The sequence below is a fragment of the Ambystoma mexicanum genome, chromosome 12 (genome assembly GCF_040938575.1).
Source record: "Ambystoma mexicanum isolate Mex_15411 chromosome 12, UKY_AmexF1_1, whole genome shotgun sequence".
In the NCBI taxonomy this organism is placed as follows: Eukaryota; Metazoa; Chordata; class Amphibia; order Caudata; family Ambystomatidae; genus Ambystoma; species Ambystoma mexicanum.
The window spans coordinates 269,148,019-269,162,857 of NC_090936.1; positions in this window are offsets into that span (position 1 = coordinate 269,148,019).

Here is a 14,839-nt window from a genome sequence, read left to right on the forward strand (position 1 = left end):
ACGATCTCCTTTACGGAGGACGGCATAATTTGCTCCACTCCTGGAATAAACATGCTCACTGCACGGCAAATTATGCAAGCATATTGTGGACAGACAGTGATTAGGGCTGAGCCAGTAGATGGCGAACTGTTCCAGTACGGAACAGACATGGCATTCGCATGGATGCCAGGAATAGAAGGAAAGATCTGGAGGAGGCCAACAGCCTATTTGTTTAGACCAGAAACACCAGCCAATGAACCAGAAGGAAAGGTGATTGCAGTGAGCATGGAGAGCATTATAGCAACTGCTGATTATATCGCAGTACATGCCCAAGACAGTGAAGGAAGAGCATGGAGGGCAGTGATAGCCCTAGCTGAGGGATGCAGGCTCACCCAGGTGTCAGACGAGGAGCTCTTTTCAGACGAAAAGGAAGAAGGTGAAATGGTATTTATGATGAGTGTAGACATATGGCTAAGAGTGACATACAAACAAGTGGCATAGAAAATTGCAATGGCACCTGATACACCCACATCCACCCCAGTTCCCTTCTTTGAGGAGGATATGGCAAAAGTCCCAACATCATTATGGACTACTATTCCCTATGACGTGGGGTGCATAAAGAGTATAGGGGGAGTAAGAATAAAATTGAAAAAAGGTGCAATACTCCCTAGAGTGAAGCAATACCCACTATCAAAAGAGGCAGATGAGGGCATATATGAAACAATAACGGCCCTTATAAATAATGGCATATTGGTACCATCAGAATCACCATGTAACACAGTCGTATATTCAGCGCGCAAAGCTAAAGGAGGGTCTTGGCGTTTCATCCAGGACCTCAGGCCCTTGAACAACCTAGTGGAAGCAGAATGCCCCATAGCAGCAAACCCGGCCACAATATTGTGTGGCATTCCAGCAGAGGCATCACGATTTACAGTGATTGACCTCAAAAATGCCTTTTTCTCAATACCCCTGCATCCAGACTCACAAGATCTAACAAGCTTCACGTACAGAAACACAAAATGGAAACACACCAGATTGCCACAAGGGTACTGCGAGTCACCCTCAATTTTCAACAGAGTAATGCAGATGGACTTGGGAAACATTGAATTGGAAAGCACAGTGTTGCAGTATGTTGACGATATAATAATTTGCAGCACAAGCAAAAAAAGATGCAGAGAGGACTCATTGAAGATGCTGACAATATTGGCTGAAAAGGGTTACAAGGTAGACAAAGAAAAGTTACAGTACTGTCAGGAACAGGTACTATACATTGGTCAGCTCATATCCCAATACGGAAGAAAGATTGCACCACAAAGAGCACAGGCCATATCAAAAACGCCGTTGCCACAAACAGTGAGGGAATTGCAGCAGTTCCTGGGACTGTGCAACTACTGTAGAGCATGGGTATTTGATTACAGCTCATACATAGGACCCCTACTTGAGGCATTAAGAGAAGCTAACAAAGGGGAGAAAAAATTGGGGTGGACAATGGAAATGAAAGAGGCCTTTGATGAACTGAAAGATGCAATATCAACTGCTCCGGTACTGGCCACCCCAGATTATGAACGACAATTCTTTATATTTTCACATTGCGACTCAGCAGTAATGAAATCAGTGTTGGCTCAAAAAACAAGCATGGGTTACAAACCAGTAGCATTTTACAGCGGTCACTTGGATACTGTAATGTTAGGACATTTCCCTTGCGAACAAGGTCTCGCCGCAGCTGCCTTCGCGGTAGAGAAAGCATCATCAATTACAATGGGGTGCCCAACCACACTATTTGTGGAACATGCACTATTTGCAATATTGAACAAGCCTAAGTCCACATTAACCACGCAGAGGGCGTCAGGTTATGAGATCATCTTATCTAGACCAGAATTATCAATTGTTAGATGCAGCACAGTTAATCCTGCAAGGTTTATAGCGGAAGTAATTGAGGAAGGAGACTATGCACATGATTGTACGCAGACTACCGAAATGTACTCATGTACTAGAAAAGTTGAAGAGGACACGCTAAATGGAGGAGAGCTCTTGTTCATTGATGGGTCATCAACAATAGACCAAAGTGATGGGATAAGGAGAACTGGGGCAGCAGTGGTAAAAATGACAGAGGAATTAGTGTGTGTGGCAGTGAAATGCGTACAATTACCACAACATTACTGTGCAGAATTGGTTGCACTGATCTTGGCGTTGAAGGAAAGCTTTGACAAAAAAAAACTATATATTACGACAGTGCATATGTCACGTCTACTGTCCACTCAGGATTGTCCAAATGGAGGAAAAGAGGGTTTAGGAGAGCTGACGGCACCCCAGTGCAACATGCTCTCTTATTAGCTGAATTAATTGAAGTAATAAATTACCCCCAAGAATTAGCTTTGGTCAAATGTACCGCACACACTAATGGAGAAGATCATGTCTCAAAAGGAAATGCAGCAGCAGACGCACCTGCGAAGTATGCTGCATATTTTGGTGAGATATGGAACCCCCCCAGAGTGAGAGAGAGGGAGAGGGAGGGGGATAGCTAAAGAGATGTTGATAAGAGAAGGGTACACCCATCTCCCAGCCACACAGATAATGGAGTTACAAGCGGCTGCACCAATGGCAGAAAAAGAAATATGGGTAAAAAGAGGATGTACAATGTCGCCAACTGACGCACTATGGCGCCAGGGTAACACTGGAAAGATGGTAATGCCATTGGCACTATTGAACACCGCCCTGAGCCAACTCCACCACCCAGCCCACACAGGCAAGGAAGTTATTGCAGCACGAATTAGGGAAGATTGGTTCTGTCCCGAGTTAAATTCCCATGTGACAAATTTTATCAGCAATTGTCTCACATGTCAACAGTTTACGGCCGGTCACACGCTGAAAGTGATAAAAGGTACCATACCCCGGCCAGAGGGACCCTTCCTGCACATCCATATTGACTACGTTGATATGATCAACGTATGTCAAGGAAATAGGTATATGATTGTAGTGGTATGTCCATTCTCCAGGTGGATTGAGGCAAGACCCTGCTCACATCCAGATGCATTTAGAGCAGCTAAATTTCTAGTGATGGAGGTTTTCCCCAGGTGGGGAGTGTGCGAGGTACTGCGGTCGGATAATGGCCCGCATTTCGTTAATGAAATGTTCCAGCACATCACATCCTTACTGAACATCAAGCATAAATTTGCATGTGCATATCACCCACAGGCCAACGGTATATGCGAATGCCTGAATGGCCTACTGAAGGAGGCAATTGCAAAGATACAGCAAACAACAAAGAAGAGTTGGTTGTATTGCCTTCCACTAGCTCTATTTGAGCTGAGGAATAGACCAGGCTCCGACCACCACCTCACTCCTCATGAGGTGGTGACCGGACGTCAAATGCGCCTTCCTCTAACGCCAACATCAAGGGCATTCACAGACTATGAAAACACTGCAACTGTTCTTGGTGATGAAATGTACCAATATGTGTCTTCTTTGATTACTAGTCTAGTGTTTGTGTCTCAACAGCTCGAGCGCACGCGGGGCGGGTCTAAGAGTTATCAACAAGAAGACGAGGACCAAGGATCGGAAAAGGAAAAACTGTGCAAAATTGCTAAAGGTGACCACGTGCTACTCCACAATTTCAATAGAAAGTGGAACAGCCCATGCTTCACTGGTCCCCACCTTGTAGAGGAGGTATCTACGAGAGCAGTAAAGTTGCAGGATAAGCGTGCTTGGAATCACCTACACGACGTAAAGATCTGCAAACTCCAGACCCGCCCTAGCGTCACCGACAGGGCCATTGGAAGAACAGCGACAGCGTCAACCACGGAGGAAGAGACTTCTACCACAGCTGATGACATAAGTGTCTCCATACCCTGCCACCCCCCAGATTCCCCAGAGACAACTACTGAAATAGAAACTGGTAATTCCCATACCGCCCACCCCATGGTCACACGATCAAAGAGTAAAGAGACTTCCGCCAGTTGAACCCCAAACCCTCTGCCATCGACCTCCTACCCACTACAGTAACCACCCAATTGAAGGACATTGTCTTGCACATATACACATGTAAACACTTGAATGGTCTCTTTTTTCTTTCTCGCACATGCAGGTACCGCGTATTATTGTATTGCTAAGAAAACAGATAACTAATAAAGTTCATTGCCCAGGAGTAGATGCTACCCTCAGACGATAACTACCCTGAAGCCCTATCACACCAATTTGTCTATCACATAAAAAGGCCAAAGTACCTAAAAAGAAGGAGGGTACGTGTCTACTACACAGCATTTATCTTGGCCATAGAACAATCAATGCCCCATCTTCACCAACACTTGCCTGCCCTAAGAGACAGATTGCTTAGATTGGCGTGGGAACAGCTCTTCGCCTGGGCACTGAACGACTACTTGATAGGGAGAGCTTGAAAACAACAACTAACACTAATAACAAGCCTATTGAGAATTTTCAGGCGGGCAACTTTAACGTCGCAAGAATAAGCTGCCGGACTGCAGCAAGGTAAGAGCAAAATGCTGGTGGGACTAGCTTCTGTAATAAAGATGATAGGGATTTTGATGATCACTGGGTTTTTGGCTGCCTCTGTATGGCAGAAAAGTTATGCTATCAATATTTTGGCTGTACCCAAACCTAATGTACCCCCACCCACGGCTGCAACAGGTGTTACGTCAGGTGGTACTAGCAAGCCTCCACATAAGGGAAATAGAGTTAAACGTAGCACATACTCAGATAATAAAGGTATTGATAATTACATAACAGATTCAGCACACGTCTCGAACAACATGTGGTACCAACACATGACCCAAATAGGTAAGCAGACAACAGAAGACAGCTGCTACGTCTGCTCATTGATCCCATACGTCATGAGCGCTTCTCGAACATTCGTTGCCACGGAAATAGATGAAAAGACAGCATGATGTATAATATACCTGGCACTGTTCCAAACGAAAGGGAGATTTCAAGGGACGGTGGTGAGAATGGTGTGGAAAACGCGAGACACGTATCCATACGAAAACAACTTCCTCAAGACTTATTTGAGTTACCACAAAAGCAGTTTGCATGCTGAAGCATTCAGATACTTGACAAGTGGTCCTGAAAAGGGAGAAAGAAAGAAAGTAACACTACAATACCTACCATGTTACTGGTACGCCACTGAAGTTCCTGGTACACTAGGATGTTGGGAAAGACCACTGGTAACAATAACAGGGAAGGTGTACATGGACAACAAATGGGACATAGGAGTGATTGGCAGCAACATGGTAACACGAGAAAATATTACAACTATTGATGAACACAATAACAGATGTTGGACGATTTGGGGCAAGTACGTACCCATGCTGACGTGGATGGAGAAGGATGAAGACCCAATAAGCATACTGCCGCTGTCTGCACCTAAGGTATGCTACCAACATAGAGGAGAAGTGGACGTGGGATACAACACCAACTGTGCAAGCGTGATAGAGTTACCTGAGGGGGGAGCAGGAACAGCAGTATTAATGGACCATTACTGGGCCTGCGGAAACAAGGCATACCACACACTGCCCCCTCTGTGGAATGGTATATGCACAATGGTACACGTTAATGTACCATCACTAGTGGTGCCCCAGAAACATGTGAACATGGCGAACTTCCCTAAAATGGATGAAGGAAACAAGAGGAAGAAGAGATCTGTAAAACCTCAGAAGGGGTCAGAGAACGAAAACAACAACAACAACAACAACAACAACAACAACAATGTCCTGAATAGAAAGAAGAGACAAGGAGAACCTCTGACAGGAAATTACCTATGGGGAAGGTCGGAAACAGCACTCACTTCAATCCCACCAGAACACAGACTATTCAGCAGAGCAGCAATGTTCTTCTTGTCAATAATACATCCGGGACTACAAGCTTACGCAAACGCAAAATGGCTCCAGATAACTCGATGGGAGCTAATGATGACAATTCATTCTACAGTAAATGGATTCAACACAATAAAAGAGGAACTGCGAGCAGTGAGGATGGTAGCACTACAGAACAGATATTTATTAGATCTCCTTACAGCAATGGAAGGAGGCGTTTGCGCAAAGATAGGACAATCATGCTGCACATTTATTCCTGCTAACGATGCTGACAATGGTACACTGACAGAAGCAGTATCACAACTGGCCCAGATGCACTCCAAAATGGTGGAAGAAAGTAAAGGAGTGAAGAAGGATGACAGCTGGTTTTCAATGATATGGTCATGGATGCCATCTTGGCTGTCGGACGGACTGACGATTATAGTTGGATGCATAATACTGGCTGGAGCTGCACTGATCATAATAAGATTTTGGAAGGCCCGGAAGGCACGCACTACAGACAAAATGATCGAAATGGTTGGTATGCACCCCTTGATGCCGACAGATGATGGCCAGCACACAGACACAATAATAAAAGAAAGAGAAAAACTGCGCAAACAGATCATCACCAACCACCTGGACCCACCATCTGTGAAGCTCGAAAACCCAAGAAACCCAAGGAGCTACATAGGGAAATGGGTATACTGCACACCTGGAGGAACCTGTGTATATATGTATTGGTCATTTGATGACCAATACTATGGACATTTGGGAGGGGTAACTAAAATATGGAGAGTAAGAGGAGATAAGGAAAAAGATATGTTTGTGGTCAACAAGTCGACCAGAGGGGGGACTGAAGTGGGAGAATGGAACAAAAGACTCCCACCAATCCCCTCACGCCCCTGGCCTAGAGGATCGCGGCCCAGACACCCGCAACGAGAGGAGTTTGCCTATCTACCAGACGAACAAATACCCTGGTACAGGAACATACGGATGTATCCACTAGCCTGCCCACCAGCCTGTCCTGCCCAAGCCGACACCTGCGGCATGGATGAACTCGACTGAACCATTCAACAGTAAATAAACACATCGTTAGAGATGCCATGACGGCCTAGCCAACGGTCAGAACACCCGTGCAAACATGCACACTGGACACTCCCACACCAATCCACACGAAGAACATATTCAGTGCTATGACATAGGTGACGGACACACCCACTGACGCGCATCTTTATTATTTTTCACATAGGTCCTTCAAATGCAGAAACGCAAGACGCACAACAAACTCATCTAAAATGCTTGCTGACGCTTCTCCTAACCCATGCATTGCAATGAGAAATATAACAAAGAGATGATACTGGGGATAAAGCAATATGACACCGTAACTTAAAGCGCCGCACATCAAACATCCCCACCTATGCACCAGGCCCAAGTAGGCCGCAAGCAAGAGCCTCCACGAACATTGAACGAGCAAGAGTACAATTGCTGACCCTGCAGAATGAGCCCGGCGAGAACGGACAGCCAAGGGAACAATGTTGCAAACTCGCATGCCACAAGCCGAAGCCAAAGTCACACCTGCAAACTAAGCCAGACACACAGTGGAAAATGCAACATAAAATGTGCAGAATTCTGCCTCAACCACGGTCTCTCCTCACGTGACCAAGCCGAACCTGACAGGGTGCCAGACCCAGGAGGGAGGAGGCGTCTGGGTCCCACGTTTTGAGACACAGGCAGCAAAATGAAGCGACTCAATGGACATCTGCGGCGGTGGGAGTAGTCTGCTCTCCAGCATATGAACAAATCCACGCATTGTCTGCACAAACACATAGTTACAAATTGTTGCAAATGACAGGTGCACCGCGAGCTGGGAACAACGATGGTCCCAGGCTGGGGGGCTCGCGAGTGGACCAATCAGAACATGGGGCACTTATCACTGACGCCATTAACATTAGCCAATCCTCAGGGGTCTTCATGTAACAATTTTCATGTATCTAATAGAAGGGACAACCCAAGTATACCACCTGACTGACCCTTAACCACTAATAGCGTTCTCTATACGTATGCTATACTAACCCTACCACTCGAGGAACCAATCCAGAGTGACGATAGCTTTTTTGCTAACTTCCCCAGGTGACGCAAGTAGCGCGTCATACTGAGGTAAAAAGGGCCTGCGAGCCCCACGAATTTCGAGAGAGAGTCAGGATGGATGCGTACGATCCTTGACCCATCCCTGCCGTTGTTTAATAAACAGCAGAACCACCTTGTTTCTTGCGTGTGCCTCATACTCATTTTTGGGATACGCGGGAGGAGTTGGGGCCTCCCTGCCCGGGGGTCTGCGGTCGGCCAGCAGACCCCGGGAGAATTTCCCCCCGACACAAGCAAAATTCTTGACGCTAGACCTCAACGTTCATGAGGAGTTACATCCCCAAGATCAATGCCATATACAAACCCCCAAACAAACACACCTTTGTTTTATATGTATATATATATATGTATATTCAGTAAAAATACTTTGTTAAAGGGACGTATGGTTAAGTTTCGCTACTAAAAACCTATGAAATTCAGTAAAAGAACTTTGTTAAAGGGACGTTATGGTTAGGTTGCGCTACTAAAAACCTATGAAATTCAGTGAAAAAACTTTGTTAAAGGGACGTTATGGTTCAAAGTAAAACCAAAACAACCCTGAAATTCGGCAATTATGGTAAGATAAGCAACCATAACTCACGCCACCGTGCACTGCTAACACTAACACCCAGGATATCAAAGATGACATCACAAATGTCATTGATGACATCACTGATGACATCACATGTCTGGCTCTCCCTTTTTTTCCCTTTACTGACATATCTAGGCCACATAGTTTTCTTCAGTAACAGTCAGGAAGTAAAAATTGAAAAGGTACTATATTTGTAGACTTAGGGTCAAGTCACATCATATGAAACATATACATAGCGGAAGACACAGGCTTGAAAGAGAGAAATCCTTTCTGTGCATGAAGATAATCATTAGGGTTATCAGCACTTTCTCATAGTTTTATTTTTATTACTCTCCCTCCCCTGTATATGCTCATATTTGTATACATTATACTCACTCTCCTTTCCTTTGGGTGCAGTCACATCATGTGAAACACATACATATGGTAAGTAGGAGCTTTGAAACAGAGCAATATTTTGTCTGCATAAAGACAATCAGTTAGGTTATGAACTCTTTCTGCTACTACTTCTGCTTTTTTGTTTACTTCACTGTCCCTGTGTATACTCATATTTGTATGTGTTGTTGTCTCTTTGTGTTTTGTCTGTAATAATTATGTATTAAGTGGGTTTTATTATCTACTATTACATGTTTCACAGTACACAAAACTCTAATAAGAAAGCAGATATCATTTCACTATTCAACATGGCAGGATTATGAATATGGCACCTTCATCATGTATGCTGCACACACTGCCTATGTTTCTGCATGAGTAGCTTAGTATACTGGATAGAACTTCATAATAGAATGCTATTTATATCAATGCATTGCTTAATGCACTAATTAGCCCATGATATTTATCCCAATGATCCTTGACAGTTTTTGGTCAGCATTATAAGAATCCCTTGTACAGAGTTTTTATAAAAAGTAAATGCACATGTGATGTCATCAGTAATGTCATCAATAACATTTGTGACGTCATCTTTGATGTCCTGAGTGTTAGTGTTAGCAGTGCACGGTGGCGCGAGTTATGGTTGCTTATCTTACCATAACTGCCGAATTTCAGGGGTTTTCCGGTTTTACTTTGAACCACAACATCCCTTTAACAAAGTTTTTTCACTGAATTTCATAGGTTTTTAGTAGCGCAACTTAACCATAATGTCCCTTTAACAACGTTTTTACTGAATTTCATATGTTTTTAGTAGCACAACTTAACCATAATATCCCTGACTTTATATACATGTAACATAGAACATACTGAACCCCTAGCTAGTGATTTCGATGTCCGCGGACTACCGCCATGTCCACGGACATATCGAAAATCTGAGCGTGGTGAATGTAAATTTAAATAGTGTGCCCCATTTCCCCTTTGAGGTTGGCTCTGAAAAGAGCCGTTTTTTTTTGGTTTTTTTGCAGATGCTTGACAGAGACCTGTTATTTTGTATTTTTTTTCTTTTTTTCTTACTTTACTCCTAAAATCTTCACATAACCTTCTCCAAAGCAACCCTTACATTCCAAAACAGCATGGCATTTCCCATAAAAGATAAGGAAATGCCATCTTCTTTAAAATAAACAGCATTACTGGAATCAATATTCCCATTATTACAGAAGAACATACCAGCTCTAAGCATGAAGGCACACATGCCTCGGTTGATTACACACCTAGCATTGTTTTGCTGAGGACAAAAAACTGAACTATTGTCCCATATTGCCCTAAGTAGTAATCCAGAAAAAAATACTTTGGCATTTGGAAAGATGTTCATTACTGCTTGAACCAAGTTTTCCAAATCTGCCAACAAAGTAGGGGCACTGACATAGCCCAAACGGAAAGCACCACAGTGCAAAACTACCACATAGGGACTGTTGATCCTGCCCATATCTTCACAAACTTGTACAATTCCCTGTACATTGCAATCAGGCCCAGTGCTCCACACAACCTCCACTCCTTTAACATCAAAATTCTTTGCAACATGCCTGCATTGAGCATACTGTTGTGAACCATGCACAAACATATCTCTGAGCACCAACACCCTGACTTTCTCCACTTCTGCCATCTTCACTACACACAGTCTCTTTCAACAAAAATCCACAACCTCAACATCTGATTGGCTGATCTCTACAGTCTTCTTTCTATGCTGGATTTGCTGGAAAACCCCGGATGTAGCATGCCCTGTCCACGGACAGCCGCGGTGTCCGCGGACCGCGTAACTCTTGGACAGTCTTTCTACCATTTCCACTTCACTCTCTGTGCCATTCCCTCATTGCATACAGCTAAGCAGTCACACAATACGGAGAACGTCCTCAGAACACCCTCATTTTGTTTATTTTCGAACATTTCAGGACACCGCAAGTGTTCTTATAACACATGCAACTTGCCAGCGAACAATACGGACAACGTCCTCAGAACACCCCCATTTTCTTTATGTACGAACATTTCAGGACACCGCGAGTGTTCTTCTGATTCACACTTTTTTCTTTTGCTGACATATCTAGGCCACATGGTTTTCTTCAGTAACAGTCAGAAATTAAAAATAGTATTTTATTTGTAGACGTATCCTACAAGTAGGTTCTTATAGTAATTCCCTTAGAGTCTAGTCACATCATATGAAACATATACATAGGGGAAGACACAAGCTTTAAACACAGCATTATTTTCAAGCAAATAAATGATGATTTCTCTGTTTCAAAGCTGCTATTTACCCTATGTATATGTATATTGGTATGTGTTCTTGTCTCTTTGTGTTTTCTCTATAGAAATGCAATTATGTAATACATGGGTTTTATTAGCTACTTATTACATATTTCACAGTACACAAAAATCTATTAAGAAAACAATTATCATTTCATTATTGAACATATTAACATTACAAATATTATACCTTCATCTTGTACGCTGCACACAATGCTATGTTTCTGCTTAGTATACTAAATAGAACCCCATAATAGAATGCTATTTATATCAATGCATCGTTCAAAGCACTAATTAGGGTATGATATTTATTGCAATGATCCTTGACACTTTTTTCGCAACATTATAATAAGAATCCCTTGTACACATATTTGATGAAAAGTACATACACATGTGATGTCATCAGTGATGTCATCAATGACACTTGTGATGTCATCTTTGATGGCGTGGGTGTTAGTCTTAGCAGTGCACGGTGGTGGCGTGAGTTATGGTTGCTTAGCTTACCATAACTGTCGAATTTCAGGGTTTTTTTGGTTTTACTTGGAACCATAACGTCCCTTTAACAAAGTTTTTTTATTAGCACGCAAACAATATACAAAGATGGAATGTAAAAAGCAATTTCTCAGAGATGGCTGTACACAGAATGTTGCAAACTAAGACTTTATGGTCGTTTACAGTGAAGGTCAGCTGCTTCCATTTTTTGCTCGCGTGCCGTAGAGGCCCACAACTCGCACTATAAGGTTCTATTGTTTTTTGACCTTGACAGACAGGGATCGTGCTAAAAGACTTCTTTTGAAGGAGTGTTGCAAAAACGTAAGACACGATAAGGATGAAATTTCTGAAACGAAACCACTTTTATATATTATATCACTATGAGAAAGATCGTTGGCACAGACAGAGTCGTATTTTGGGACTGCACTATGCTTAGACAATGGAAAATGCCAATATAATGTAAGTAACCCTTTAGATTAGTTTATACTAGAATATAATAACAATAGCGTGGCGTTAAAGCCCGGTTAAGTTGTACTTGTTAGTTCAATGTGGCATAGTGTTTTCTACCGCGCATTATCACCGCCAAATTGGTCCCCTGTCGCTTAGAGGGCTCTGAAAAAGGCAGAGGAGAGAGGGTGGGTTAATGGGAATACGTTAACATACTCTGTTGCACTATCCTCGCTAGCAAATAGTTTCACGCCCTAATAAATAAAATGAATATTTTTAATGAAGATCGGCTGGTGAGACTAATTTATTTTTTTTAAAACAGGTACGTCCTTCCGTACTGTCAATGCCTCGATTTTCAGACCCCGGCCGATGGATTTTTTAACTGCCAGGTGCAGCTACTTCTAAACAACTTCATGACCCTCACCATTTTAAGGGACAATCGCCAAGGACCAATATGCCCTTATGCGGTACTAGCGGCTAGAAGCAACATACCAACCATTATGGTGGTCTAATGCCTCGTTGTTGGAACAGCCTTCCGATTATCAGTGCGACCATATTGCTTCTTTTATCATAAACCAACACCCTGTGTACCGCAAAGGAACAGCGCGTGACTCAAGATGAACTTTTGCGGATCGACAGCAAAGACAAATGCAAATCGCTGAATATTCTCTAAACATTTGATGTCAAATAAAAGTACTTTACGAAATGTACAATCTTGCTGTTTGCTTTTAAATCACAGTTTCATATTCCGAATTGTGGCACGCTGTGTTGTGAGATGATCTGTGTTGTTTTCCGGGTTCTGTGTAAAGTCGCGTAGGACTGGAGACGACTGGGCCTTACGCGGTACTAGCGGCTAGAAGCACCATACCAACCATTATGGTGGTCTAATGCCTCGTTGTTGGAACAGCCTTCCGATTATCTGTGCGACCATAGTGCTTCTTTTGTCATAAACCAACACCCTGTGCACAGCAAAGGAACAGCGCGTGACTCAAGATGAATTTTTGCAAATCGACAGCAAAGACAAATGCAAATCGCTGAATATTCTCTGAACATTTGATGTCAAATAAAAGTACTTTTACAAAATGTACAATCTTGCTGTTTGCTTTTAAATCACAGTTTCATATTCCGAATTGTTGCGCGCTGTGTTGTGAGATGATCTGTGTTGTTTTCCGGGTTCTGTGTAAAGTCGTGTATGACTGGAGACGACTGGGCGCGTTTGGCTACGCACCCTGTACCGTTACAGAGAGAGACGGGGAATATGAATGCTTTGATAATGTCAGGCTTAGGGGTGGGAGATATGATTTAGTGTTACAAAAGCAGGTCAGCCAGGTCGATGGGGCAAGTGATAGGATTATCACATAATGTCGGCGCACAGCAGCCTGATTTATTGTTTGTTTAGTGGACAAAAAGTCAGGTAAGGCCCATAGGAAATTGTAATGTCAACGGACATAAGGAGGGTTCTTAGAACACTTTCAACCTGACAACGAACAATCCGAACAGCGTTCTCAGAACACCCCCATTTTGTTTAATTGCAAACATTACCTCCACGTCCACTCTTCCTCGTCCCAGTACTTACGTCATGAGGCCCCTGCCTCCGACACAGGACCTTCTTCTATTTCTTTAAATTCCTATAACTCCTCCCCCACATCCACATCACTCAGTTTCATATTACCAAGCCGGAGCATGGGACCTTCCCCGCAGGGAGGGTGAGAAGGGTCGTCAGTACTGCGACGAGGAAGAGTAGGACTAGGAGTAAAGAAGATTACCGGTAAGTAATCAGAGCATTTCAGGACACCGCGAGTGTTCTTAGAACACATTCAACTTGCCAGAGTACAATACGGACAGCGTCCTCAGGACACCCACATTTTGTTTATGTATGTACATTTAAGGACACTGTTCTTAGCTCAATTTTAGCTTGCTTGCGAACAAAACGGACACATACTCCGTCCTCAGAACACCCCACCATTTAGTTTATATAGAACATTTCAGAACAGTCATGTTGTCCGCAGACAAATCGAACACAACAAAAGTGTCTAGCATATTAAAAAACAGAACATTGAACCTATCTCATACTCCCCCACCCTCCCCAAACACTTTTACACACCAACACACTCCACTAAATACAATTTTTAAATCAAGTTTCACCGCGCTGTCTGCGGTCGTCTGCGAATGCAAGACGGCGGGCACCAAAGAAAATCTGATGCGTTTCACGCACCACGCCGTCCAATCAGCGAACACGTTGCATGTCTGCGGACATCACGCAAGCCGATTGGCCAATCAGGGCACTGTCCGCAGAGCAAACCGGGAAGTCCGTCCGCGGAGCGAACAGAGATATCACTATTTTTTTGCCTTACATTTTGGTCATTTTAAAAAAAACTACTGGACGGATTTACACCAAATTTGCAAAAGCGCGCTTTCGGGACCAAGCCCCCGCTCCTGCTGCAAATTTGGTGTAAATCCGTCCAGCGGTGTGGGCTGTTGGCGTGCGCAAAGTTTTTTCCCATTATGTCTATGGGATAAAACAAAAGTTTTGGGACCCCCCCTAAAACTTTGCCCCCCCTGGACCAAACCTCTCCAAACTTTTCAAAAAAAAATCAGAGTGGGCCATATACTTTTTTTGCAAAGTTTGGTGAGGATTCGTCCAGGGGGAGTGAAGTTATAAGCCACCCAAAAAATGCTCTTCCTATGGAAACACCAACTTAACCATAACTACATGGACGCTACCGCGTCCATATAT